A 7,060-nucleotide genomic window follows, 5' to 3' on the forward strand; every position below is an offset into this window, starting at 1 on the left:
AACACCTGACTTTCTATCTGTGAAGCTAAGATAACCAATCTGTTTGGGCTAACAAATTACATAGGAAAAAAGATGTTTCTGTTGATACCATAAGGGTGAATGATCAAAGAAGTTTGAAAATTTTTATAAATAAAATAAATATGAATCTGCTTGTAAACACCATGGCCTTCCATGGCATCATTCCTTTTTTTAGATAGTTATTTTTTTAAAGAACAGATTGTTTGTATCACTGAACAATAGAAGTGTAAGGTACAGGCCTTTTCTTCAAGGTTCTTTTTTTTTAACTTTTATTTAATGAATATAAATTTCCAAAGTACGGCTTATGGATTACAATGGCTTCCCCCCCATAACGTCCCTCCCACCCGCAACCCTCCCCTTTCCCACTCCCTCTCCCCTTCCATTCACATGAGGATTCATTTTCGATTCTCTTTATATACAGAAGATCAGTTTAGCATACATTAAGTAAAGATTTCAACAGTTTGCTCCCACACAGAAACATAAAGTGAAAAATAATAGATGATTTTTAAATGATGATGAAATCAGATCAGACCTGTTGTCATGTTTTAGGTTCTTATAATCCTAAGGTTCTTATAATCCAAGGTTCTTATAATCCTAATGGAGAGGAAAAAAATAATTCTTTTAGGAGGAGAAAGGGCAACACAGCTCACTAATTTAGAGTACATGATCTTTTATTTATATGTTAGAGGCGAGGCTGAACTTTAAGAAAGGGAAGGAAGATTTTGCATAGTTAATTAATGGTGAAAAATGAGAGGACATTGTGTAGGTTCTTTTAAGAGTGAAGACCAGGGGCGGGAGCTGTGGCTCAGTGGGTTAACGCCCTGGCCTGAGGCATTGGCATCCCATATGGGCGCCAGCTGGAGACCTGGCTGCTCCACTTCCAATCCAGCTCTCTGCTATATCCTGGGAAAGCAGTAGAAGATGTTCCAAGTCCTTGGGCCCCTGCACCCATGTCAGAGACCCAAAAGAAGCTCCTGACTCCTGGCTCCTGGCTTCGGATCGGCACAGCTCCGGCCATTGTGGCCAATTGGCAAGTGAACCATCAGATGAAAGACCTCTCTCTCTCTCCCTCTCTCTGTGTAACTCTGACTTTCAAATAAATAATCAAAAAATCTTTTAAAAAAGTGTGAAGACAAACAGAATTGTTTTCTTTTTTTTAAAGATTTATTTATTTTATTTGAAAGTCAGAGTTACACAGAGAGAGGAGAGGCAGAGGGAGAGGTCTTCCGTCCCGTCCAATGGTTCACTCCCCAGATGGGAGCTGGATCAGAAGTAGAGAAGCCAGGACTCGAATTGGTGCCCATATGGGATGCTGATGCTGCAGGTGGCAGCTTACCCCACTATGCCACAACACCGGCCCCTATATTTTCACTTAAACAATGGTTTTGCTAATGCCAACTGGGATGTCTTCTTTGACCAGCAGATTCAAGAAGCCATATTTTTTCTGATCCTCCCTTCTATCACCTGTTTTGCTTTCTGTCTCAGAAAGTAACAGGACTCCAGTCCTTGGACAGTATTCTAATATCCTAGCATTCTCACAAGTTAAGATTGACCTTTCACCTAGTTAGGGCTTAGGAGTGACGTTTGACTCCATGAAGGAAAAAGTGGTAAGAGATGTGATCCTATGTGGACAGTGTCTCTCAGTGGGGAAGTACACAACAAATGAGCAAAATGAGGATAGTCCTCTCTGCCAGATGTAATGTTTTTTCGATGATGGATGATTGTTTGTGATTATTTCTTTAGTGTCTCTCTCCCCAACTAAAGAGAAAATTCCATGAGAAAAGTGACAATGTTTTTTTAATTCTCTGTTGTACCCCAGCATCTAGCACAGAATCTGACACATTATAAGTTTATAGAACTTTATGTTATATGAATGACCGAATGAATGGAGATTAAAATCCTGACAGAATGTGTATGGAAACTAGCAAATAGTAAGTGAAGTTGTTGAGAAATAAACTGAGGTCCTCATTGGGAGACAGGGAATGACTACAGGAACAGAAAAGAAAGCATAAAATACTAGGAACTTTTGGTAATTGTAGTTAGAAAGTGAGAATGTAAGGAATTAAACTAACATTGAGTATTCTACAAGTGTCTAGTGGGTTTTTTTTTAAGATTTATTTATTTATTTGAAAGACAGAATTACAGAGAGAGAGAGAGATCTTCCATCCTCTGGTTCACTCCCCAGATGGCCGCAACAGCCAGAGCTGCGCTAATCCAAAGCCAGGAGCCAGGAGCTTCTTCTGGGTCTCCCACATGGGTGCGGGGACCCAAGGATTTGGGCCATCTTCTACTGCTTTCCCAGGCCATAGCAGAGAGCTAGATTGGAAGAGGAGCAGCCAGGACTAGAATCGGCGCCCATATGGGATGCCAGCGCTTCAGGTCAGGGCTTTAACCCGCTGCACCACAGCACCGGCCCCTGCCTAGTGTTTTAACAGGTATACTGTTTAATCTTCACAACCCTAAAAGTAGGTACTATTATCATACACATTTTACAGATGAAAAAAATTGAGATTCAAGAAGGTTAGATAACCTTCCCATGATCACTATTGTACGATAATCTCTCACTGGTCTCTCATGTTTCTGCATATCTTGTGAGTAGAAGTACTGACTGACATTTTTCCAGACTACCTTTTCATGCATATGTGTATAGTTAACAGCTTTGGAAGATAGAATGTCTTACTGCCTTCATAGAAGGCTCAGGTTTATTATACTCAGTGCTACTCTCCTGTAACACAACCCATAGCATGTGCAGTTATCACCGGACCCTCCTCGGGTAGCTCTTATAGGACTAAAGGGGCAAGAAAGACTGACAAAAGTGCTTATATTGTGGCTAACACTATTGCTGTGAGAAGTTCCTTATCTCTGACCTAGGGGTCTCATGTTTCCTGTCAGCATCTGTGAAAATGTAGCAGGCTAACTCATTAGCATGCAAGTAAGGTAAAATCTCAGTCTTCACAAGTCTGGACAGTCACATAGGTGAAAAGTATCAGAACTGGGAAGTGCATTCATGTCTGATTCCAGAACCCACTCTTTTTTTTTAAGATTTATTTATTTATTTATTTATTTATCTGAAAGTCAGAGTTACTCAGAGAGAGGAGAGGCAGAAAGAGAGAGAGAGAGAGAGAGGTCTTCCATCTGCTGGTTCACTTCCCAGATGGCTGCAACAGCGAGAGCTGCACCAATCCGAAGCCAGGAGCCAGGAGTTTCTTCCAGGTGTCCTACATGGGTGCAGGAGCCCGAGGACTTAGGCCATCTTCTACTGCTTTCCCAGGCCACAGCAGAGAGCTGGATCAGAATTGGAGCAGCTGGTACTCGAACCAGTGCCCATATGGGATGCTGGCACTGGAGGCGGCAGCTTTACCTGCTACGCCAGAGCATGGGCCCCCAGAACCCTCTCTTTTTCCAGCATGGCTTCTTGAGTTGTGTTCAAGGGTGGTTACTACATCATATTATGTCATTCCTCCCTGCACTTCTTCCATAGCTCTGTGTCACTGGACCTGACCTTAACTTTTCAAGTTGGGTGATTTGAGTGTCTCATTAAACAGAAAATAAAAGTTTAAAAAGATTCTGATTGTCTTTCCCACTGACTCTTAGGTTAATGGAATTCCTTAATTTATCATCCTATTTCCTTAGTCATGCTGTTTTCCCCAGGGCTATAGTTCTTGAAATGGTCAGGATTCTGTCATACAAATTCATATTATTGAATGAAAATTCCAAGAGGGAACACTGGAACACCTTAGAAACTTCACAAATAACAAACAGTTTTAGCTCTTCAGGGGATACTTAGTAAATACTACTTTAAAAGACATAACACCTCGTGTATCTCTGCTGGGTCATTTGGGTGGCAGTTCAGGGGGAGCACAATGGTAGGATCTCAAGATCACATATTCCATGTGTATTTCTAACAATCAAATTAATTGTATGAAGCAGTTTTGGTAGACATTTCTAATCTCAGTGGTCCCAAGTATCCTTTTTATTAATTTGGTCCTTTATGGATAATAATCCATAAATTCTCTTTATCTTCAAAAATATTGGGTGTTAGTCATTCTCTCTTCTCACTAATGCTAGAGAAACAGTTGTCAGCACAGGATTGGGGAGAAGAGAAACAGGAGAATGTGGAGAAGATCCATTCCCATTTATTTTGTCCCCAGATATTGCTCTACCAGAAGGCCTGATAACTTCTCTGGTACTTTCATCAAAATGACCGCATGCCATCCTCACAATAGCCCTTTGAGGATACTGAAGTCCAAAGAGATTAAGTGACTAACTAATCCAACATTACATGGTGCATTTATAGCTGTTATGGGGCCTACAATTCCTGTCCCTATCCTGGATACTTAACCAGTTCAGAGGATAGTGCCCTAGTTTCAAGGAGTTAAAGCAGTAGTAACATTAGGATGTGGATTCTTGTATTTTGACAGATTCCGGTCATCTTTTCCAAAAGCCCAGACCAAAAAGCAGGGCAAAGTTAACGCTTGGGCCATGTTTCCTTCCACAAAGGCAGGATGGAGGGATCATTTGGGTGGCTTAAGGACTGATGTAGTACCAAGACACAGGGACTGAGACCTCCCCACAGTCTCTGCTATTCTCTCCCTAAACCCCTCCAGTAGCTGTTGCTTCTATCTGAGTAGAAGATGGTTGTTTAACTTCTTCACTTCTGAACACTGATTAACTAATCTTGACTCTGTTTGGATTGGAGCCAGACATAACAGAAACAGAAATGTTCAGAAAGGAACTACACAAATTGAGGTTTCCACCAGACTGAATCAAGCAAGGAAGACTGGAGGTAGCAAAGAGACATACCCAGGGCACGGGCATCTACAATGTAGAGAAAGTTCTGAGGAAGAGGACTCAGAGTTTCTTATCTTGCCTTATGTGTGCATGTAGAGGCAAGAGATAAGGAGGGCCCGGCACTGTGGCCTAGCAAGTAAAGCCACCACCTGCAGTGCTGGCATCCCATATGGGCTCCGGTTCGAGTCCCAGCTGCTCCACTTCCGATCCAGCTCTCTGCTATGGCCTGAGAAAACAGTGGAAGATGGCCCAGAGCTTGGGGCACTGCACTCGCGTGGGAGACCCAGAAGAATCTCCTGGCTCCTGGCTTCCAATCAGCGAAGCTGTGGCTGTTGCAGCCAATTGGAGAGACCTCTCTCTCTCTCTCTCTCTCTCTCCCCCTCTCTCTCCCCCTCTCTCTCCCTCTCCCTCTGCCCCTGCCTCTCTGTAACTCTGCCTTTCAAATAAATAAATAAATCTTTTAAAAAGAGAGATAAGGAAACAATGATATTACTTATGGCCTGCCAGCACCTCAGGTGAGCAGCAACATGCCTTAGAGATACTTGTTTTTGTCATGAAGGCTTTAGGAGTTCTTTAAGAACTGGGGACTCCATAGAGGTGCATTAATTTAATCCTTTTATCATGGATAACAGAGGTCCATTTAAGATACTCCAAGCAAAGAAATATTATGGTAAGAAAACATATGACCCAGAAAAGCACAAGCAGGTCCAGATATCAGCAATTTGTTCCTTTCCTCTTGCATAATGTCCCTGCTTTCCTCTCTTTATTCTCTTCTTGCCACTAACTGGAAAGTTCTCTCCATAGTCTGGAGAATCAGTTCCACAGTATGCTAGTCAAAGTCTCCCAACTTGGTACCATCAATCTTATTGGGCAGAGGTTTTTGTGCTAGGCTACCTTATCTGTCATCAAACTATGGGGCTCATTCATAGTATGGTCAAGGTCACTCCCAAGCCACAAACAGCTGGATTTTCTTTCCTAATCAGGGGAAAGTGAGTAGAGTATTAGACATAGAAGACATCATGACTGACAGGTCTAGTACACAGAACTTCCCTCTGACGCTTTAAGTCAGTTTTGGTAACAACTCCCCTATGAAAAGACAGCTGAACAAGAGGAACAGGGCCAGTTCTCTGTGTATATAGAAAAGGCAGCTGTTCTTGCCAGTGTTTCCAAAACTGTGGTCATTGAAGCCCTGAATCAGATTCATTTTAGTGCTTGTTAAGCCTTCACATTTCTGGTTTCAACTTTAGACCTACAGAAACAGAATTTAGGAGTTGGGATCAGGGAATTCACAGAGTTAAACTACTCACATAACTGCGCAGAAAGTGAAAATCTCTGCTCTGTATTATTCAAGCTTCACTTACGTTTTTGCTTCTTTCTGGACAGTTTTCCTTTCCATCCCCATTTACTAAAATCCTGATCCATCCCTAGAAGCCAAGCTCAGATGTAGCTGCTTTCATGCAGCTTTCCCTGACTGCATGTTTCCTTAGCTCCAACTCTCTCCTAAAGCTATGAAATGAGGGATATTAGGGAAATAAGACCTGGAGTGCAGGGGCATACTGGGGATGTGAGGTGGCACATTTGGGATGGAACTGGAGTGGAAGATTTATATTTTGCTCCAACATTTTATTTGGAAAAATGTTAAAAATTAAAAGTAAACTGTTTAGAATACCAGCATACCCTTCACCTAGAAATTGAAATTTCACAACATTTGAGCACATGATTTCTCTCACAAACATATATATGTGGTACACATATGTATTTACTCACCTATAGCATTTGAAATTTGGCCATCTTCCACTGCTCTTCCAAATGCATTAGCAGGAATCTTGACCAGAAGTAGAGCAGTGGAGCCCATGGGACTTGAGCCGGCATTCTGATACGGGATGCCAGAGTCACAAATAGCAGCTTAACCTGCTGGACAGCAATGGTGGCTTGATATTGATATTTTTGAAGAGTTAAGTTCAAGTTTGTTAATATACAATCTGGATTTATCTGGTTGTCTCTTCTTATTAAACATAATTTAATAAAGAGAGGGAGAGACAGAGAGAAATCTTTGACCCGCTGGATCACTCCCCAAATCGCCGCATTGGCCTGGGCTAGGCCAGACCTGAGCCAGGTGCTAGATGCTTCTTCTGTGTCTTCCACATGGGAGTATGGGCCTAAGGACTTTGGCCATCCTCTGCTGTTTTCCCACATGCATTAGCACTGAGCTGGATGGGAAGTAGAGTACCCACAACTTGAACTGCTACCC

At 42.2% G+C, this 7,060-nt stretch overlaps 1 long non-coding RNA gene across 1 annotated transcript; it reads right to left on the reverse strand.

The window, feature by feature from the left end:
• Positions 1 to 412: 412 nt before the first annotated feature.
• LOC138847607 (uncharacterized) lies at positions 413 to 6,720 on the reverse strand. Its single transcript, XR_011385490.1, has 2 exons — positions 6,577 to 6,720; positions 413 to 612 (listed from the first exon to the last, which is right to left on the reverse strand). It is a non-coding gene; the product is annotated as an uncharacterized lncRNA (long non-coding RNA).
• Positions 6,721 to 7,060: the final 340 nt, after the last annotated feature.

This window comes from Oryctolagus cuniculus, chromosome X (genome assembly GCF_964237555.1).
Source record: "Oryctolagus cuniculus chromosome X, mOryCun1.1, whole genome shotgun sequence".
Taxonomy (NCBI): domain Eukaryota; kingdom Metazoa; phylum Chordata; class Mammalia; order Lagomorpha; family Leporidae; genus Oryctolagus; species Oryctolagus cuniculus.